The sequence below is a fragment of the Nycticebus coucang genome, chromosome 20, assembly GCF_027406575.1.
Source record: "Nycticebus coucang isolate mNycCou1 chromosome 20, mNycCou1.pri, whole genome shotgun sequence".
NCBI classification, from domain to species: domain Eukaryota; kingdom Metazoa; phylum Chordata; class Mammalia; order Primates; family Lorisidae; genus Nycticebus; species Nycticebus coucang.
This window is the reverse complement of record NC_069799.1, coordinates 58,281,081-58,304,162: the sequence shown is the minus strand read 5'-3', so window position 1 is coordinate 58,304,162 and position 23,082 is coordinate 58,281,081. Positions and strand designations below refer to the sequence as shown.

The following is a 23,082-nucleotide window of genomic DNA, read 5'->3' as shown; positions in this document are numbered from 1 at the left end:
CTGGTCTCAACCTCTGAGCTCAGGGCAATCCACCCGCCTCGGCCTCCCAGAGTGCTAGGATTACAGATGTGAGCCACCATGCCCGGCCCCAGCAGGAACTTTTTTGCATTATTTAGAAAAAAACATATACAAAAAAAAATATCCAACAACTCAAGTACTTCAGTCTAACCTTCCTCTCAAGTTTGGAAGAGGATGGAAAGAAGGGGTTAGGCCAGGCCTGAGGTGCAGGGCCCTAACAGTTGGCACACAGGACATCATACTGGAGACCTGGTGGGGACACCAAGGGCCCTCTGCCTCCTCTCTCACACTCTCAAGTTCTCTCTCTCTCCCCTGCTTCCCCATCAGTGCAAGACTGTGCTCCCCCAAACGAGAACAGGGGCTCTGGGGCATACCGTGAGGTGGGCAGAGTCAGCCACTTTCCCCAGCCTCAGTGCTGAGCAGGCCCCGAGGCTCCTCAGACCCAGAGTGCAGAAACACCCACGAAGTCCGCTTTCTATAGTCACCAATACTTAGACACACAGAAATCACGCCCATCAACTACAAAAAGAGAATACTTCAAAGGATGTTTACCCCACATTACTCAGGATGGCATTCATCGCTCCTATTGAAAATTCTATTATTTATTTTTTTGAGACAGAGTTTTACTTTGTCACCCTCAGTAGAGTGCTCTGGCATCACAGCTCACAGCAACCTCAAACTCTTGGGGTTCAAGAGATCCTCTTACCTCAGCCTCCTGAGAAGCTGGGGCTACGGGCACCTGCCACAACATCTTGTCTAATTTTTCTATTTGTAGTACAAATAGGGTCTCACTCTTGCTCAGGCTGGTTTCGAACTTCTGAGCTCAGGCAATCTACCTGCCTTGGCCTCCCAGAGTGCTGGAATTACAGGCCTGAGTACTACACCCGGCCCTGAAAATTCTATTGACTATGCATTCATCACGAACATGGACGAGGTAGATGAGTACCCTATGTTAATATAATAGTATCCCATACTTCTCCTCAGGAGAAAAGACATTGCAAATTCACCTCCAAAAAGGAAAATGTGGGGATGTGTGCATTTGTGAACCATTTGTCTGGGTCAGTGTTAGATTCTCCCCCGATATTTGCGCCCACGCGGGCCCAGCAGGACAGTGTGGTTAAGTAGCAGGACAAGCCAAGGCCACCGAGCGGAAGGACAGCATTGAAACCTCCTGAGATAGGATGAGGGCCTGGAAATTCAAACAGAGGCTACACCAAGAAACTCGCTCTCATAACCCCAACCGAAGAATAAGCAGCAAATTACACTTGTGCCATAGCAGAGCGCCGTGTTGCTGTGGTTGCTTGTCTAGCTTTTCTTTTTTTATATCCACTACTTTGTACGAGCACAGCAATTTCGAATCAAGTGCTATTTTGCTAAAATAAAGTATGCCTCAGTCAGCTCCGCCTGCTATAATGCACTGCACAGACTGGGCGGCTTACACAACGAACATTTTATTTCTCACAATTCTGCTATTTTTTTTTTTTAATTTTCAAGAACTGAGTAAGTTTTACCATCGCACTGTACATCTCAGACTTTTTTTTTTTTTTTTTTTAAAGACAGGGTCTCACTCCGTTGCCCTTATCGTAACTGACATTATCGTAGCTCACTGCAACCTCAAACTCTGGGGCTTAAGCCACTGTCTTGTCTCAGCCTCTGGAGTAGCTAGGACTAAAGGCGCCCACCACCATGCTTGGCTAATTTTTCCATTTTTTTGTAGAAACAAGGTCTTGTTCTTGTTCAGGCTGGTCTAAAATTCCTGACACGAAGGAATCCTCCCTCTTCGGCCTTCCAAAGTTGATAGGATTGCAGGTATGAGGCACCGTGCCCGGCCCTATTTCTCATGATCTGGACACTGTAAGATCAAGGTGCCTGCAGATTTGGTGGCTGGCGAGGGCCCTGGTTTGCAGACATCAGTCTTCTCACTGTGTCCTCACATGGTGGAAAGCAGAGAGCAGAGAGAGAGAGCAAGACCACCCTCTCCTGTCCCTTGTCACAGGGCACTAAGCCCATTCATGGGACTTCTGCTTTCATGACTTAACCACCTCCCAAAGGCTCCATCTCCTAAAACCATCCTGTTAGGGTCAGAATTTCAACGTATGAATTTGGGGGGAAAGGGAGAAGACAAACATTCAGACCATCACAAAATATTCCAAAATATACATCAGTTCCACATTCTTCATTGGATAATCACGTTTTACCAGAAGGGATATTGTCAAAGTAAACGCGGAATCCCAGACCCTTAACAGAGCACAGATAAAAGAATGAAGATAAGTTACAAAACATAAAAAGGCTTTTTAAGAAGGTAAGCAAAGGGCAACTTGTTCAGAGTTTGACAGACACAGTTGAGCATTTCAACACATCTTAAGAAAAAAATATACATACAGCTCATGCCTGCAAAAGAGAAAGCCTCTTCTAAAGCTCTCTTCCTGACACAGATATGACACCCAACAGCACTCACTGTAACAACACATAACTCTATTCCATCTCATAGAGGCCTGCTGTTCTGTCAGCTCAAAGGTCTATGTTCAAATTTTCTAGTAAGGACTAGATTATCCAACAGCCCACAGAAAGATCCCAGCGTTCATTCTTAGCTCAGATCCATATTTTCTTGTTTATGCTTTAATCATGAGCATTTAAGGTTGTGAAAAATAATTCTTTAGCAAGAAGAGTTTGCCCAGGAAATGGTCCCAGCCCTACCACCTATTAAGACACAAGAGACAAACGGTTGCAAAGACTGAATTATCTTTAGATAATCTGCAGGCTCCTCACTCAAGGCGGCAAATAAGAACATCACAGGAAGACTGCCCCCGCCCCCCCCAGCTGCAGTAGTTCCCTATAGCCGTGAAGAAAACACCAAAACAAGAATTAACCACCACCGCCCCCACCCCGCAAGAGCTCTTTCTGGAAATCAAAAAAGTCACAGTTCAAGTTCAAAGGAAGACACCAGCAACATCAGCAGGCAGGAACTGTGTGCAACCAAATGACCTCGCGTAGCATAGAAACAAGAGCAAATAATGAAAAACAAACTGAGCCAACTCTGGTGCCAGTGACTGACCTTCCAGACCCACCAGACAGGCTGGAATCACAAGTAAAATGTAGCATATATATATATATAAAAGCTCCTTTACTTAAAGGTAAATACATGCACTGATCTCCCCAGCCCTGCACAGGCACCACCCCCATCCCAACATTCACATGACCTGACCATGGGAAACGCGCCTGAGCCAACTTTCCAACTACAGAAGGCTGAGTTGTCACACTTGCTCTAACACCCCCACAATACCTATAGCATGGAGACTTTAACACAAATCAGAACTGCACTCCCAAGGGCTGTGATCCGTGGCACTGTAGTTCACTTATAAAATGGACTCAGAATTTTCTACTGGAGGGTGGGGGCGAGGAGGGGCAGTGGGCCAGTGACTTAATACTACGCACAGCAGACAAAAAAAAAATCACAAGCAGGAGGAGGAAGGGACTTGAGTTCCAGTCCCAATTCTGTCCAATTACCTGTACGACCTCTGTGCTGAGAAGTCATCCTCTCTAGAGCAGAAAGGTTTCCTTCCTCCCTTCTAGATTATTACTAAATTATTACAAGATGTCAAATCCACATCAAACATCAAAGCAAAGAGTGTGAAATTACAACTGCAGAGGCGTGGACAGATGTCTGTTTGTTGACATCTGGTCCGAAGGTACATTCCAACTCCACATCAAGCCCAAAGCGTGGCAGACACCAGCCACCTCCTAGTCATCCAGTCCTGCTTACTCAGGGCACTGTGGGGACAGAGAAGCTCTGTGGCAAGCCCCAAAAATGCCGGCTGTGGGTTGAGGGTGTCCCCCAAAGTTTACATGTTGAAAATCTCCAGTGTGAGAGGGCTGAGAGGTGAGTGAGCCAGGAGGGGCTGATGTCATTATAGTGGGAGTGGGTTAGTTATCCCAGGGGTGGGTTCCTGGTAAAAAGGACGTGCTCAGCCCCCTTCCTCTCTTGCCCTCCCACCTTGCAACTTAAGATGACACAGCAAGAAAGCCCTTTTCAGATGCAAGCCCCCGACCTTGGACTTACTTTCTTTCCAAAATACCCAGTCTATGGAATTCTGACATAGCAGCGCAGAATGAACTAACAACTGTCCATAAACCCTGCAGACTGGCTCACGTTTGGTTCACTTGGATTCCTTCTAGGTGATCACTATGGATAGGTATAATAATAGTTTTTTCAAAAAGACCAGTCCCAAGACTTTATCTGTTTACCCTTCTTTCATAGTCTTCTTGCCCCATGACATGGAAACACTGGGTAGCTCGTGACACTTTTACAACACCTGGTACATACAAGAACAGTTTGGCTCCACTCTTGGCTTATAAAAAATGTAAAAAAAGGGTGGCGCTTGTGGCTTAAGGAGTAGGGCGCCAGCCCCATATGCCAGAGGTGGTGGGTTCAAACCCAGCCCCAGCCGAAAACTGCAAAAAAAAAAAAAAGGTCAAAAAAAACCCAATCAATTCACTGAGAACAGGGTTTAGCAAAACACACACACACACGCTACTAAATATGTAAAACCCTTCCCCAAATCTTTAGTTAGTATTTAATAAATGGATAACAAGCATCCTAACACAGTTATTCCCAACTAAATGTCTAAGTATGAACTGTTACTCTCTAAATTCTGTACCAGGAGCCACTAAAATTACATATGCATGGGAGGCATAATTTATCCAGTATCTTAGAAGTAAGCTATGTTTTTGTTGTTGCTGCTTTAACCTATTCATTTGTAAGGAGGATTTTCATTAAGACATTTTGCAGATTGGGACCCACATCACTTGGGAAACTGCTCCCACCTCCACTGGGGAGTTCCCATCCTTAGCTCCTCCCAATGGTGGGTCAGCCCCATCGCTCAGCTGAGAACCACACAGGTGCAGACGATCACAGTGGCCCAGCTCTCGGCAGCTAATCAGACTAGGGAGCCAGACGCTACTGTTTGTAGCCAATAGAGCAAAACTGGCCAAGACAGAAGAACTAGGAAAAAACTGTGCATATGGATAGCTCACAGATTATTAGCACATTTTAGTCAACTCATAGAGAAGGAATTAGGAAATTACATTCTTAGTCAGCATGAGGTGTAGGAAATCAAATATTACAATTCTTTAATAACATTTTAGCACACATTTCCCCAATGCATGTTCACCTCCAACACAAGCCGCACACCGTCCTATTAATTCTGCAAAAAGATGATGGACTCTCCTCCTAATGTGTGTATAATTGGGCACAGCTGGTAAGCAACCGGATACACTCGACTGGACCCCATCTGAGAACTCTAGGAAAAGAAATAGGACATTCCTTATAACATGGTCTTTTCATGCTGACCTTTAATAAAAGCACTGACTTTGGTGACCTTTGAGTTAAGTAGCTCATAAAACTAAGTTATTTGCATGAATCCAAAGCATGAAAGGGCTTGGGCTTCTGGCACTGAATGAAGTGGGTGATCTATTTTTTTAAATCTCTACTTTAAGTAATTCGCACTTTCCTATGCTAGGTATCACCTGTTAGGCAGCTTTTCATTCGAGAGGCACACAAACTTGGCACAGTGACAGCCTGGGCACCAGGGGACACCACACACCACAGAGGGGCACACCCAGCAAGGGGGCCCGGGGAAGCCCAATGTCTACAGGACCTTTAGGGTGTGGTTTCTGAACTTTTCTGACAAGTGCTAAGAAGAAACATACTTCCTATCATGACACAGAAAGACATCCGTGCATTGCTAATAGACATGTTGAGAACATTAGGAAAACCTAGTTGAGAAGAGCTGAAGTGGCTGGGCGTGGTGCCTCATACCTATAATCCCAGCACTCTGGGGGGCCGAGGTGTGTGGACGGATGGAGCCCAGGAGTTTGAGACCAGCCTGAGCAAGCGTGAGACCCCATCTCTGCTAAAAATAGAAAAATTAGCCAGCTGTTGTGACAAGCGCCTGTAGTCCCAGCTACTTGAAAGGCTGAGACAGGAGGATTGCTTGAGCCCAGGAGTTTGAGGTTGCTGTGAGCTGTGACGCCACAGCACTCTACCCAGGGCACAGAGTGAGACTCTGTCTCTAAAATAAATAAATAAATAACCGTGGCTGCCCTTGGTCTTTAGATTTAAGTTCTGAGAATGGTGGGAGAGGGCTTGTTCTTTTACCCTAATCTTGGGTCCAGTTTCCCCAAGTGCCAAGCCCTTTCTACTTAAATCTACACACCTCTCCTTATAACACGACAAAACACATCCACATTGGTGATCCTGGCTAAGCTTTTTAACCTCAAATGTGTATAAAAATACTTATCATCCACACACCTCCCCAATATTAAAGCCATTTTCTTCTCTAAAACAAACATTTTTGGAGAGTAAATGCTTTTGTGACTGCAGCAGACCAGGAAATACACTGAGTTAAAATAAGTTTTATTAAAGCTTCTGTCACCAACACCCACGAGTGGCTGAACTGAATGCTGAGTGCTAACGCCATGGCCTATCTTAATGCTTAAGGCTTCACGAGCTCTCAACCTTTAGATCCAGAGCCCATTAGGAAAGCTCATTAAACAAAATGGTAGGGCGGCGCCTGTGGCTCAGTCGGTAAGGCACCGGCCCCATATACCGAGGGTGGCGGGTTCAAACCCGGCCCCAGCCAAACAAACTGCAACCAAAAAATAGCTGGGCGTTGTGGCGGGCGCCTGTAGTCCCAGCTACTTGGGAGGCTGAGGCAAGAGAATCGCTTAAGCCCATGAGTTGGAGGTTGCTGTGAGCCGTGTGAGGCCACGGCACTCTACCGAGGGCCATAAAGTGAGACTCTGTCTCTACAAAAAAAAAAAAAAAAATGTTAACAACTTCTCAAAAGTAACATCCTGCTTCTAAGCAGGATGAGGGACTTCTTTGTCTTAACATTTCTGTTAACTCCAGGATCAAGCTCACCTCCCTAATGATATGTAAATTCCCTTAGGATAAATAAGCCTGGGTCCTGATTTGTGTCCAGGATGCTGGGTCCTTCATTAGGAGTCTAACAAATACCAGTGGAATTAATACAATTCCACTTCCACAACCTCAATCCAATTTTTCTCATGTGCCTTCTTTGCCCAACCTCTCTGAGTAATTTTCCCAACATTAGAAATACAGTGGTGGGGGGAACCTAGAATAATTTCCTTCCCTATCACAGATACACAGCTCTTTGGAGATTCCGGAAGAATAGCACTGACTTATAAATACAGCAAGTCTTCACTGGGGGAAAAAAATCCATCTCAAACTTGCCCAGAGATAGGATCTCACCACATCGTTCACTATCTGGTCTTGTTTACAAAGTAAATAACAACAGTCTTCATTTAGGAGGTATTGCCCGTAGACAGAACACAAGAAAATCTCCCAAGGTATGCCCTTGTCAAAGGAAGGAATCATTTACTCGGGAATTCTTCTTCAATGAGAGAAAAACGGGATGATTTCAGAAGAGATTAAAGAGAAAAATGCACATCAGACCATCACTGTTGAAAGTAACAATGACATAAACAAATTAAAGAACACAGCAATTCAATTCCACCTTGGTTGATCAATACCTCAAGTAATGATTGCTCAGACTCTCCAAAAAGAATAGAATGTTTTCATTCAAATGCAGACTAAAAATGACAGCCTTGCTCACGCATTCACTTCAAGACTTGACCAAAATTATAATAAAGAAGAAAACTCACACTCATGTTCTATTAATTTGCACAGGCCTCTCAAGAAAACTCCTGGAGACAAAAGGCCTACAAAAAACCCGCTCGTTGTATGAAGCATTAAGCTCAAGTTGGTAAATAATAAGTTGATTTGCTAGGATGTTTTCTTAATTTGCTTCTGAAATAGTTACCCATTTGACATACCAATTTTGAAAACTAATTTATTAAAATGTAATCTTCGCCAAAGCAGATCCAGCAAGCATCATTTGTTAAACATCCCAGGGACTAATGGAATTCTTGGAACATGGGAAGTGCTAAGCTAGTAAATGAAGAAAAAAAAAAACTTAAGTCCTTTAAAAAGAATAATACTGAAGACACGGTAGACATAATATTCAGAAGCCAAGTGATCTGGTTTCCCTAAAACAGGGCAAATTTAAAGCCTTCGAGTGCAAAGTAACGCAAATCTCACCATTGAAATAAAACACTAGTCAAAGTTGTTATTACCATTTTGTTTAATAAGCTTTTCCTAAGTGGCTATGGACCTAAATATTGGGAGCCCCTGAAGCCTCATAAAATATATATATAAAGTATATAAATATGACATGTCTTCCATGGGTGGGTTCGGGTGGGAGAGGAATCCATCTCAGACTTGCTGGGAGAGCCAAAATTGTTCACTTTCTGGTCCCGTCTATAAAGTAAATGACAGCAAACTTCATTAAGGAGAGATTCACCTCCAAACCGTACTTTGATCATTTATAAGTTTTCCCACCTCTTCACCTAGCTGCCAACTACCATGTAAAATTGCTACCATGGGCTTACCAGCCAAAGAAATGGAAATTCTACTAAGTAAATACAGAAAGTCCATTACCCAAGTAAAAACACACAAAAGCACCAGAATTTTTTTTTTTATTATTGTTGGGGATTCATTGAGGGTACAATAAGCCAGGTTACACTGATTGCAATTGTTAGGTAAAGTCCCTCTTGCAATCATGTCTTGCCCAGATAAAGTGTGACACACACCAAGGCCCCACCCTCCTCCCTCCGTCCCTCTTTCTGAAAAGCACCAGAATTTCAAAGCTAAGTTAGCTACTCAAGGCCACATGCTAGGAGATGAGAGAGAATAAAATTACCTTGTCATTCCCTGGCTCTTTCCAAAGAAGATCGGGAGTACCTTCAAATAAAACTCGTCTATGAAAGCCGGTAAATAAAATAAATAGAAAGTTGAGGCCACCTTACAGAAGAAACAGCAAAAGTGTTACATCCTAGGGACAATATAATTTCCAGATTTGAGTATTAAATGCGGTTTTTAGCTTCTTAGAAGCCAGGACTGCGCCCCCACCCCCCAAAAGCAATATACTTTTTCATTATTAGAAAAAAAACTAGTATCCATCTTCTCACGGGAAAGAAAAAAATATCATGGCAGGATAGTCTAAAAGCAGCTTTCCAAACGGAAACTTAAAGAACAAAGAGCAACAATGTGGACAACATTCTCTATTCATTTATGCACAAATAAAAGCACACTGGACACACGGCTGTTTTAAAGAAACTGCTATGAAGGCCAAAGGCACAAGATTATGCACAGCCTCCCACCAACCTCTAATCCATTTTAATTCGTTGAAAGAAAATGCTGAGGGGATCCTCACACTTGGCCTCCAGAATCCTAACCAAGATCTTTTCCTTCTGCCAGATTACTGAGAAGACAGATGATGCGGTTGTCCTCAGTGATTCAGACCCAAAGGGGTCATGCTCTGTGTCACTCTGGCAAGACTGGGGAGCATCTTATAAGGAAGGACACCCGAAGTTACAGCAAACTACAGCAGGAACTAAAGGGAGTCTCTGCTGCTGGACACGCCCAATACAAAACACCGATTCCATGGCAGGCCCAGGGGAGGAGGAAGACAGGGGACACAAGTGGGTATACGGGACCTTCAGTGGGGCTGGTGCAGGGTTAGGAGGACAAAGAACAGAGCAAGAGGGAGATGTAGGCTGTACTCATCAGCATAGCCCCAGAGGCCTCAGCAGTTAGCTTTCCGGACAGAGCAAGCTTTCCAGGCCCCGGGCAAGCTTGTGCTTGGCTAATCAGGAAAAACAGCCAATAGGCTAGTGGGGCAGCAGCGGCGAGGTCAGAAAGGTGGCTAAGCAAGCCGGGCCTCACATTCACTCCCACGATTCAAGGCACAGCCCATATAAGTCTTAATTTGCAGGCCACTGAACAAATGTAGTGTTATCAACTGGCCTGAAAGATGTCCAAGGCCGTCCTGGCCACAATCTCATCGAACCATCAGGATGTTCTCAGGGGACGTCTAATTCTGACTGGTACCACCTGCAAGTGTCTACACCTTGGACTAATTTGAAAATCAAGCCCTAAAAAAAAAAAAAAGAAAAGAAAATCAAGCCCTGGGGAGTTGAGCATTATTGTTTAAAACTGTGCAAGATGCCTGCCCAGTTTAATAGCCTCCATTTTGACATCTAGTGACACAGTCTTTGTGACAACAGTTAATACTCCCTGTTACAGTACCTAAGAGTAATATCCCGTCTCCAACAGTGAAGAACATGATCATCTCCCCGTTTGCCATGAGTCACTAAAGGGAGCTAGGTTTTCTGGGACACTCCCATGTCAAATATCGTTCTTTGCCATCACCATAAGTGCACACATGGTTCTCAAACAATTCGCTCCGATCATGATGAGAGAATAAACCACAACCACACCTCTAAAACCAGTACCAGAGCATCACCGAGGGGTAAGTCACCAATAGCGCACCCACTTTTTCTTAACATTTTATGAAGCACTTGCTACACGCACTCCCCTGCTAATGCACAAACTTTGTTACAGTAAAACTCTTTGTTACTCTAAAACATAGGAAGGTGCTATTCTTATCCCCATTTTGCTGATCAGAAAGCTGAAACTCAGGCAGGTAATTCACTTGCCTGACATCAGAAAGCCTGTCAACTGCAGACCCCAGAGGGGGGCCTGAACAATCTCATTCCAGAGCCCAGAGCAAATCATTTTACTTCTCAATGTAAAGAAACAGGAAAGAGAAAAATTCTTCCTCTGGCAGAAGTCACCCAGGAAGAGGCAAGGGCACATCCTTTTCCGCTTGGCTAATAAGGGAGTCAGTGTCTCATTATAAGATTCTAGAGTCAGGACGCTGCAGGGAGAGCTGTGTGACCCACAGCTAAATATACTGAGGGAAGTGGGTGCTGCTCATTAGTGACAAGTGACACAAATGCCCAGCACACACCAGGGACACAAGCTCACCTTCCTTGGAGCAAACACCCCGCCCCCGCCGAGGCTGCCCTCCTTTTACGTTTGAATATATTCTGGCACCCATGAGAGACCAGGAGCACGTGGCTCTGCTCGCCACTTGTTTTCCTTTCTTAAAACAGGGTCACGGAAGTTGTGGCCGGACACATCACCCCACCCAGGTCATAAAGATAGGGTGGGTGGAGACAGAAGAAGAAAAAGGCTTGGACCAACCAACCTGGGCATTTACATGCCAAGCCCCGCCACTACGCAGGAAGGGGAAAAGTTCACACTGGCAGAAAGCTGGAGGGGCAGAGGGAAAAGAAACCACCTCGCAAACCTGCAAGGCTTTCATGTACTCACTAGAAGAATCTTCCGGATTCCCACACTGAGGGGACACTGTCCTGAGTATCTCAAGGCCGCTGTTGAGATCCAGGGCCTGGGACACAATACAAAGTAGGAGAAGACGCTCCCCCTGCAGGGACTTGTTCTTGTCATTCTCGTGTGTGTTTCAAGGCAAGTCCCTAGGAAATGGGGGACTGGGGTGATACAGACACAGAAGTGAACTGTGTTTCAGCAGGAACTCCCAGCTCCTCCTGGGGATCCAGACCAAGACAGCCTGAGGCCAAAACAAAGACTGCCCGAGGTGACCAAGCACAACAGGACCTAATGACAACCAGCCCAGCACACAAAAAGAAACAAGGACCCTTGGGGTCTGAATCCCATCGGTTCCTCGGTGTCTGACCCAGGGCGGCAGCCAGCACCCAGGAAGAAGCACTGGTTCTATGCAGAACCCTACAGGGGACACAGAGATGAGGATGTCACAGTCCCCGTCCTCAGAGTTCCCAATCAGATATGGAAAAACGCAGGCCATTAGCAAGTGACCAGAGGAAAGTCGTCCCAAAGGTGGAAGAGCACGTCCCAGGTCAGGTGTGGATGAGGGCCATGCTTTCTCATCCCACAGGCCCCAGCCCACGGCCTCTTTCCTTCCACTTCACCATAAAGGAGTCTCAAAACAGTTTATAATTTGATGATACCCAAATAAAATAGTTTGTGTGGAAATTCATTAAGTACATCAACTCTTCCCCAAAAGGTAGAGAACTCACAGCAAAAGGGAATAAGAAACACTTTCCCAACAGTAGTTATAAACAGCACCAAGAGGGCACATGGGACCCTGGTCCACTCCCTCACACCCCACTCCATGGGTCCTAGTGCCCAACGTGATGGCATCTGGAATTAGAGCTTTAGGAAGGTAATTAATCCGTAAGGATGCAGCCCTCACAAATGGGATTAGTGCCCTTAGAAGAATAGACAGGAGAGAGATGACCTCTCCATCACAGGAGGATACAGCCAGAAGCTGCCTCCTTTTGCAAATCAGGAAGGAGCCTCCCTCCTAACCTACTAGACACTGAATCTGCCAGCACCTTAACTTCCAAGCTTCCAGAACACTGAGAAAGAAACACTGGCTGTTTAAGCCACCCCCATCTATTGTGTTTCTCATAACAACCCAAGCTGCCTAAGAGCCATCCATACCTTTGAGCCCAGTGTCTCCCCTCCACTCTCCAATTGACCCGAGCTTCAGTCTGGACCCTCGAGCCTCACAAGCTTCCTGACCCATGTCTACATTCTACTGCTGCTTATAACACTGGCCCTGCAGGTGCAGAAGGCTCGTGAGGACTGTGCAGGTGAAACAGACATTCACCCCAAACCTAGGGCAGACTCTAATTAAGTCCTAATGAAACTGCATAGGCACGCTCCATGGGGGGAGAGTACAGTCACATATGATATCACATCAAGACACCAACTGGGGCCTAGCAGGGTGGAGGGGGCAGGGGGGGCTGGAGGATACACACAAGAAGAACATTAACATCTGTTAACACCTGCGTGAAGGGACAGTGCCTAACATGCAGGGATGAGAAAACTTGAGCTCAAGGAGGTAAAAAAAAAAAAAAAAGAAAAGTACATATAACATGCTGCTCAGGCCTTCTTCCTGGTACACCAATATCGTAACTGTAATAATAAATGATAACAAAACACCTGAAAAAGACTCTGGGTAATGGCAATGTGAGAGACCTCCTTCCCCTATCATAGAGGGAATTCATGTTCATGCTCATGTGTTTGTTTACAGAACTATATTCTCTCATATTTATTTTTAAAGAACTCACACATGTACATTTTTCTGATCACCAGAAGTTGGTTAGTCCAAGGAGTTGAAATATGGACTGCAGACAGCAGCTGGCAAAGACAGTTCTCAGACCCAGATAAATACCTCAGCTTTTGTTAATGGTAGGAATAACTATTTCTGATGTTTATAAGACTTTTGAAGACTTTCTATTAGTATGAATAACACATCAAAAAAAAAACTATTTCTGACTTTTGAAGACTTTCTATTAGTATGAATAACACATCAAAAAAAATAACTATTTCTGATGTTTATAAGACTTTTGAAGACTTTCTATTAGTATGAATAACACATCAAAAAAAAAAAAAAAAGACAGTCTTTTAGGATAACAGAATTTTTTTTTTTTTTCCTTTGAGACAGAGTCTCACTTTGTCACCCCCGGTAGAGTGCCATGGCGTTACAGCTCACAGCAACCTCAAACTCTTTGGGTCAAGCAATTCTCTTGCCGCAGCCTCCTGAGTAGCTGGGACTACAGGCACCTGCCACAACACCCAGCTAGGTTTTAGAGACAAGGTCTCACTCTGGTTCAGACTGGTCTTGAACCTGTGAGTTCAGGCGATCTACCCGCCTTGGCCTCCCAGAGAGGATGTCAGAATTTTAAACATCATTATTTTTTTTCTGTAATAAAATCATCACCATCATCCCAGGAAGGAGAAAGCTGTTTCCTGTCCTTGTTTTTCATCTTTTGTGGTGGCAAGCGCCCAGTGCATGGGGTAGGTAAGTTGAGAGTGTCAAGGGGAGGCTGCAAGAGTCCTAGATGTGTACCAAGGGGCTTTGTGTTCTGGGGAGCTCAGCAGCCCCGGACTGCAGTTTCACCTACAAATTAAGAGGTTTCGTGCTCCCTAAGGCCTCATCCCTCATTCAATCCTACAAGGACTGTCAAAAACCACAACAAGGACAGATTATTAGGGTGACACACTTTAGAGGTCTGGTGGGATGTGTATTTAAAAGAGACTATTCAATGACTCATCCACAATTAAAAAATAATTCCCCTCCGTTTACAAAGCCATGTTAATCTCATTAGTACAGAGCGCGCCTGATGTCTGACAACGATTCTGAAGAGGCTATAAATAGCCAGTTTTTGAAATTAGTCAGCTATGTGCTATGGTCTACCAAGAAGCACATGCGTGCAACATGTTCCAGACGGTTTGTGCAAGCTGTTTTGTTTCTAGCACAAATGAAGAGCGGGGAAGGAGGCGGGGGCTGGTCTTGGTAGAGTCAATTATCACATATTTTAGCTGTAAGTATGAAACAGGAAGCTCATGAAGAATTACAATTTAGAAGCATTTAAACACAAAACAAACAAAACTACTCCAGGCATACGTATGAATAACTGCAAAGCCAAGTGTACTTATTTTATCACCAATTGTTTAAAGTCACTAATGGATCAGAATACAAACCAGGTCTAGGTGGACATGTCTCGGGACTTTATCAGGACTCCCTTCCTTCCCTGCTTGTGTGCTGGCTTAACCCAGGTAGCCAGGTCTGGGCACCCATGCTGGGCTCTCAGCGGTTAGTGCAGAGAATAAGGAGAGTGTGCCAAACCACCTTAAAACAAAAGAGGCTGACACCCGATCAACATCAAACGTCCTCTCCTGTGGCTACAGGGTGACTTCTCACCCCACTTCTCCCCACCCATCACCTCACACACTTCCTCCCAAAATTACACCTGATCTTTATGAAATCTCAGCCTTGGAGACTGCCCAAGGTGCCACCCAAGAAGAGACAGTGAGGGTTCCAGACCCATCAAAAGTCAATTCCTTGGTGATGTTTTCAAGTATCTGAAGGATGAGTAATGATTTTTTTTTTAATTTTATGAACGATCAAAGGAATTATCCTTAAAGCTCTAGATTGGCAAGAGGCATTTATCAAAACTGTTAGTTCAAACCTACCTAGACATCTTTTAAGAGTCCTGAACCATCTACCACCCAAAAGCTCTTTCAAACACTTGTAAGCCAAGCAAAACTGCTAATTACTTAAGTAACTTTTATCACAGCTAGTGCAGCATTTTCATTGACCACAATTTACAAAGTAAGTTGGAGCTGGTGGGTTTTTAAAAACAGATCTTAAGAGTATATGAAAGGCCCTTGAAAGGCAATGTTTATGAGCCCCGAGAAATAACATATTCCTTTAATAAGGAATAATGAAGTTTTAAAAGTAATAATAATAAAAGAGAAGGCACAAATGAACAAATGAATGAGCCTGAAAGGAGTCCCTTTCAGGGACTCGGGAAGAGCGTATTCTCTGCACTGAAAGTATGTGAGTCCATGTGATCTTGAGTAAGCTACTGAATGGTGCTGTGTCCCAGTGTCCTCCCCAGAAAACACAGCCCATTGTGGTCTTACGTCGCTAGGCTGTGGGGAGGATCAAAAAAAAAAAAAAAAAAAAAAAAAAACGATGCATGCTAAAAGCATTTAGCATGCGCATAAGAAACACTCAAATATTAATGGTCATTACTGTGGTTTTGGTCCCAGCACTAACCCCATCATTGGCTGTTGGTCTGAGGCAAGCTATTTAACACATCTAAGTGTTGGTTTATTCACCCAAAAGGAAGAGTCTTGAGTGGATAATCTTTTCATTTCCACGGCTTCTCCAAGCTCAAACCCTCTCTGATGACACACCATCATTTACAATTTCAAAGTCTTTTAGGTTTTGGGTTTTGTATCTTTTCTTTATGACTTATTGGTCATAGCCATGATTTATGTGATAACAAGCACATGCTCAAAAGCACAACTCCTCATTATGAGACAATGACCATTTAAATCCTTGACTTACTTTGTGATCCTTTTTATAGTGAGTACAGTTGCAAGGAACTCACTGTGACAAAAGGAAGGCCTGTCTGTGACAGAAGGGATCAATGTACGGTAAAGCCTCCATAGCTGACCAACTCACTACACTGACCACCTCCTTAAGTTGACCACATTTTCATAGACGGGACATGCACCATGTGTACGTGTCAGCACAGGAGGCCTAGTTCCTTATGGTGACCACCTCTGTATGTTGACTAGTTTGTTGCAGTCCCTTGGGTGGCCAATTTATAGAGGTTCTACTGTATGTCCATCCAATAGGCCACCAAATACTAAGGCTATCCCCGACCAGACTGCTGATATAGTATTTCACAGTGTGGTCTTCTAGGGATGGCACATACATAAATTAAATCCATTTGCAATGCCCATGCTCCTTGAAAAGGAACTCCCAATTACTTCCTACCGGGAACAATGCAATCATCTAACTTTGACACACCCTCTTAACAATGAAGTCGAAAGCTGCCATTAGAGAGGTCTGTTTCTCTTACATTTTAGCAGGGAACAAAATTATTTCAGATTTATCATTATCTTCTCATCAACGACGGACCTTTTCTAAGAAAAGACTAAGTATGAATGTCCTCACATATGAGAAACTTTTCAATGATGATTGAAAAACTTTTCCATCACGTGGAAATGTGTCTCATAAACCTAGGTCATAACCTCCTCATTTAGGGGATGAACGGGCCCCCACATAACGTAAACAACCAAGTTAGCATAAATGCACAGAATTTAATATTGCTATTAAAAAGAGCTACAACAAAATAAACTTGACCTGGTAACATGTACAAAAGATTGTATAAATGGTAATTAGCATTAACGATAGGAAATATTCACAAGGACTGCAAGAACCAAGCCAACCCTTGCTTTTTTCTATGAATTCTTTAGATGTCCCTAAGTAGCATCAATGTTGACGATTGTCCTTGACACCCCTGGCCAGCTTAAATCTCATCTCGCACTCACTCCCAACTCATGAAGGGAGAAGAATTAATAATCTCTAATGAAATAACTGATAACAACACTTATCAGTGGATGCCGACAGGAGCAGAAGTCAGTGTGGAAGTTCACAATGGAAGGATCAAGCTGCCACACAGGACCCCATCGATCCATTTCAGCGTCACTGCATGTGAGACAGCCAGAAATTTTCCGGAGCTGACCCAATAGGAAGTAGGTGACACCGCCGACAAAGGAATCCTGCCAAATGAAGCTGATCATGAATGTAATCAAGCTGGACGCCCACCTCCAGTTTACCAAAATCTCTCTTTGTCCCAGTGGGACAAGTTTTAAAAGAAAACTGGCAGCATAATCCAGAATGGGGGCCATTCTACTAGAGGAGCAACCCAATTTCTTCATCAAATCAAAAGCACGGGCAGAAAAGGGTGGGGGAAGAAGGACTATTCTAGATTTATGAAGCTTTAAGAGGTCTAATATTCAAATGCAATGCACACACTTCATTAGCGTTCTGGTTTGAAGGAATCAACTGTGGAAAGACATTTTTAATCTAATAAGGGGCAAAATCAACTTTGGGAAGGTGAGAGCTCAACAGACCTGGGCTTCCCCTGTCGCCAGCCATGTGATTCCCCAAACTGCATGTCCAGCCACCTTACAGGTCAAAGTCCAGTAGGTTTGCAGCAGCCTGAGCTCCCCTGGGAAACCACTCATGTAAAAAGCATAAAATCACCCCGAGCAGAGAGAGCAGCGTTTGCAGCAAGCCCAGGTGCCTATGAAGTGGGAGAGGAGAAAAGGAGATGACCGACATGGACGTGGGAATTTGGACTGTGCATCCTGAACGAGCCCCACCCCAGCTCCTCTACCCCTGGAGGTTTCGTGGTTGTGTTTTGCTTCTTGTCTACGTTTCTGTATGCAGATAACGGAGGTATAACTTACATAAATCACACACATGGACACGCACAGCCCAGTGTCCACTCCCTGCAATTCCAGTTTTATTTGGTTTGGTTCTGCAACATAACAGACCCCCTCCCATCCATAAACGCACCATCAGAAACAAGTCTGGAATGGAAAAAAGAGACGAGTTGGGGTCACTTCCAACTTCTGCACCCCGCATGCTGGTTTTGGTGGCCTAAGCAGCTGACGCACATTGTCCAGCCAGGACACAGAGATTAAAGCTGACTGTGTCCAGCGGCAACTGAAAGATAACAGCTTTTTCACTGGACCATGTAAGCTTCTACCTCTGCCCCCAAATCCCACTTTTCCCCAAGCTTCTAGCTTTACCCAACCACTGACCAGAACGGTCCACCAAGTGGGGAACAATGATTGTCCTCATTCACCAGTTTCAGAGGCCTCACCTTCTTTTAAAGCAGTAACAGCAACGAAAATAATTTTATGGTTGGGGGTCAACACAACATGAGGAACTGTATTAAAGGGTCGCAGCATTAGGAAGGTTGAGAACCACTGTTTTAAAGCATGGTAGATTCTCCTGCAGTTCCAACCATATAACAAGATTAACAAAGATTTGATAGAACTCCTTTGAAATCAAAATCTATGATTAATTCTTAATTTCTTTATGCTTAAAACCAGGTTTTCTAAAATAAAAAGCAGCTTTTTCGTTTGCTATTTTTTCTTTTTTTGTAGAGACAGAGTCTCACTGTACCGCCCTCGGGTTGTACAGCAACCTCTAACTCTTGGGCTTACGCGATTCTCTTGCCTCAGCCTCCCGAGCAGCTGGGACTACAGGCGCCCGCCACAACGCCCGGCTATTTTTTGGTTGCAGTTTGGCAGGGGCTGGGTCCGAACCCGCCACCCTCGGCATATGGGGCTGGCGCCCTACTCACTGAGCCACAGGCACCGCCCTTTTGTTTGCTATTTTAAACGAGTAAACTGAGATTATAATTAAAATTTTCCAAAATGCAAGGGGTACTACAACGCTTGAGTTAGTTTAACAACAGCATAATTGCATTTTAGAAAGTTAGGAAGAAAAATAAAGTTGGGAAAAATTCCTGTGCAATACAAAATATGAAGTCTTCTAATATAGATTATATGTGGGTAGGAAAAAATACTGTTTAATTATAGAAGTGTTGGAGAGCGGGTAAAATGTATTCATATATAATATAATTATATGAACATCTTGAAAAATGCATGATGCCTAATTAAATTCCATCTATTCATAAAGTAATAGCCTTGGGACACTTTGTACAAAAATGGCCTTTCCAGTAAACACAATATTTAAAACACAACTCAAACACACAATCTTCTGCCTAATGACATAATTAAGTGTTTTATTTGGTGCCACCCTAACATTACACATAAGAAAACTACTTCAAAAAAAGAAAACTACTTCATACATGGCTCACTTTAAGACACTGTGATTTCCATATGGTAATTTTTTTCTTTTTTGTGACAGAGTCTCACTTTGTCACCTTCAATAAAGTGTATGACATAGCTCACAGCAACCTCAAACTCTTGGGCTCAAACAACCCTCTTGCCTCAGCCTCCCGATTAACTGGGACTACAAGCACCCTCCAGTTTTAGAGACTGGGTCTCGCTCTGGCTCAGGCTAGTCTCCAACTCCTGAGCTCAGGCAATGCACCTGCCTCTGCCTCTGCCTCCCAGTGCTAGAATTACAGGCCCCATATGGTAATGTTAAAATAAAACTTCAGTACAATTATTCTCCTTAAAACTATAATTTGAGATTTACCTGGCCAGGTGCATTATTCCAACTGAGATTCCAACCCCTTTCTGAAGCTACGACCACACAAGCTTTAAATACAAAGTTTAAAGGGAACATGGGGGAGAGGTCGAGGGGCATTTCTGCAGAGAGAAAACCCATGTTTGATCTCAGCTCTCACAACCCTGGCAAGTCTTTCCATCTCTCAATGCTTCAGTTTCCTCGTTTGCTAAACATTGACAATGGCACCCATAGAATTGCTTGGAGGATCATAAAACTCCATGCCTGGCACATAATAAATGTTCAGTAAAGGTTAGCTATTATTATTATTTATTATCATTCTAAGGCACATCTCACTGGAGGGTTTTCCACATTAGCACAGAGTACCTCTTTCTGACAAAGGCCAAGAAAGTTCCTCAAAAGCAGTTGTGTTGTGCAAGAAGGGCTGAGCCTCAAGAACATTATGTTAACCAGACGGTAGACACAAGAGCCATGTCATATGATTCCATTTGTAGGAAATTTCTACAAAAGGCAAAACTCTAAAGACAGAAAAAAGATCTAGGAACGAGAGGCGCAACAGACTACAAAGTCCAAACCTGAACAGAGGGAAGGCTGCCCAACCTTACAAATTTACTAACAATTACAGAACTGTACACTTATAATGGGTGATTGTAAGAAAATTAAGTTATACCTCAATAAAGCTATCCTAAAAGAAAATGCATTTCCAAAGTGTCTGCCCAGCTACGCTCACATCCATCTGGCATGATGGTAAATTCAGATTTTTACAGAGCATAGCAAAATGGCTGAAAATACAAAGACTGGTCCGGAATCAGACTCAGACCCTGATCCCGGCTCAGCTTCTTCCCAGGGCAAGCCTTTTATTACTCTCGCTTTTGGTTCCCGCATCTGTAAAATGGGAATAAAACCATGCTAACTGTCAGATAATCCACCAACTTCCCACATGGGCAAAGGCACCATCTTTCACCCAGCTGGTGTCACTCAGGTTTCCTTTCGCACTCAAATATCAGCTCTCATCCCTCCCCCCAGCTCCATCCCCACTGATCTCCCTGCCTGTATTCTGGCCCTCTGCCTGCTGCTCTCCACATCTAGGGAGCCATTTATAATGCAGCGCTGATCTATCCCAGGCCCCATGAGAACCTTCCCGTGGTTTCCTGATCACCTAGTCCCGGATCCCACCTCATATCCCTCTTCCTGACCAGCCACCTGGCTCCATGCACGCCAGCCTCCCCTGGACTATTATCTGCACTTGCCTCTGCCCAGATAGATCACAACAAGGCTCAACCCTTCCTCACTCAGATCTCAAATTCCCCTCTTTGGAGAGGCCTCACCCCATTCAAAACACCACCTGCTTTCCCACCACACGCCAGCCCCCTGGCTGTCACCTGACCAGCATATGAACTCCATGTGGGTGGGGATTTTGTCCAGCCTAGCCACCAACCTAGCCACAGATCCCCAAGGTCTAGAAGAGTGCCTCGCATACAGTAGCATTCATTAAATATTTGCTGAATGAATGAAGTCATAAAGCACTTAACACAATGGCTGGCTACCCAGGAAGTAATCAAGAACTGTTAGCTGGTAATGAAAATAACGCCATTATTATTGTTGCCTTTTACATATAGGTAAGAATATGGGAGTCCTGGCGCGGCCTGTACCTGAATGGGTAGGGCGCCACCCACAGGCACAGAGGCTGGCAGGTTCGAACCCAGCCCAGGCCAGCTAAAGCAACAATGACAACTGCAACAACAAAAAATACATAGCCAGGCATTGTGGTGGGCGCCTGTAGTCCCAACTACTTGGGAGGCTAAGGCAAAAGAATTGCTTGAGCCCAAAGAAGTTGAGGTTGCCGTGAGCTGTGACACCACAGCACTCTACCGAGGATGACATAGTGAGACTCTATCTCAAAAAGAAAAGAAAAAAATATGGGAGTCCTGGGAGGTTAACTGACTATTCTAGGTCACATTAAGTCTGACTGCCTGTCACTCCTACAATTCCTCCCATTCACAGGGAACAGGCTGGACCCACAACTGCAGGGACCTGAAAGATGATGCAGCCGCTTGTCCCCTCTATCTGGGCCTTGCTTCTGCTCATCTACGCTGGAGTGGTGGCCTACATGTTATCAGAACCCCAGGGCATCCCCAGGAGGACAACCAGGTATTACGTAAAGCAGTGGTCTCCAACCTTTTTGGCACCAAGATCTGGTTTCATGGAAAACAATTTTTCCACAAATGGGCGTGGGAATTTGGGGGGACATTTAGAGTCTCATAAGGAGTGCACAACCCAGATCCTTCACACGGGCAATTTACAGTAGGGTTCACGCTCCCATGAGAATCCATGCTGCTGCTGATCTTACAGGAGGTGGAGCTCAGGTGGTAATGTGAGCGATGGCAGCAGCTGTAAATACAGAGGCAGCTCAGCTGGCTCACCTGCCGCCCTCCTCCTGCTGTGTGGCTGGCCAGGCCAGGGACCAGCACGGGTCTGCAGCCAGGGCGTTAATGACAGCAGATATAAAGCATACAGGCTTCCGTCTCACCCTCAAGAGAGGGTGATCTGTTTGTAGGGAGGAGGCTGTTAGAAAACAGAAATCATGACCTGCTCCAAGATCATGTACTAATTTTGGTGAGCGTAGGCTTACGAGTCTGAAAATATTAAAAGTCTTAGGCCTCTCTCCTTCCCATACACTAGACCACTATTAGCATCCACTTAAAAACCAAAGAAAGAAAAGAGAACCTTGATCACAGTTTTACCTATTTCAAATGACATCAAGTTATAAGGGAAAGAATACTATAAGCAAAGTCCCTCTACACACACATACCCACAATGGCCTTCTGAACTTCTCCCAGGACATGGAGATTTTAATCCATCTATATGAGACATTCATAAAGGACTTCTGATTACACTGCTAGACTCTATTAAATGGCTCTATAGGGCTTCATAATATAATATGATGATTCTTATAAACTCATCAGACCCAGAAGCCTTCAAACCTGGTTGAGGCATGACCTTTAACCCTCACAAAGCATGCTCTGTCTCATATATTAATAGTGGCACAGAACTTACAATGTCACAGCCCTCTTCCTACATAGTTCATTGGGACACTTTAGCAAGAATGCCAAAACTTGTGTCCAAGAATAGAACAAATCATGCTATTTCTAATATCAAAATCAGGTTACCCTTAAAACTCTCCTGAAAGCATGAAGAGATACTGAAGGGCCAGGTGAGGACAAGGGAGGAAGCCACTCACCCTCCCAATTGTCCCTCCACCAGCAGCTGGATGTCACTGCATCACTAAAATCCGAGGTGATGCCCCCAGCCCAAGTCTGAGGTTGCAGTGAGCTTTGATGCCACTGTACTCTGCTCAGGGCATAGGATGGGACTCTGTCTCAGCCAAAAAAAAGCCAAGGAAATTGAAAGAAAAAAATAAGCAAGGGAATAAAAAAAAATAATAAAAAAATAGGCTGGGCACCCATAGCTCAGTGTTTAGAGTGCTGGCCACATGCTCCAGGGCTGGTAGGTTCAAGCCCAGCCTGGACCTGCC

At 44.4% G+C, this 23,082-nt stretch overlaps 1 protein-coding gene across 3 annotated transcripts in view; it reads right to left on the bottom strand.

Annotated features, from left to right (window-relative positions):
• FAM107B (family with sequence similarity 107 member B) overlaps positions 1-23,082 on the bottom strand; it is a 223,697-nt gene that overhangs the window by 43,231 nt on the left and 157,384 nt on the right. The window contains exon 1 of one of the 3 annotated variants that reach the window (XM_053572250.1): positions 8,802-8,928. The exons of the other annotated variants lie outside the window; for them this stretch is intronic. The gene's annotated coding sequence lies outside the window, so the exon portion shown is untranslated. Of the gene's footprint in view, positions 1-8,801; positions 8,929-23,082 lie in introns of those variants that run through there. 3 annotated transcript variants of the gene reach the window in all.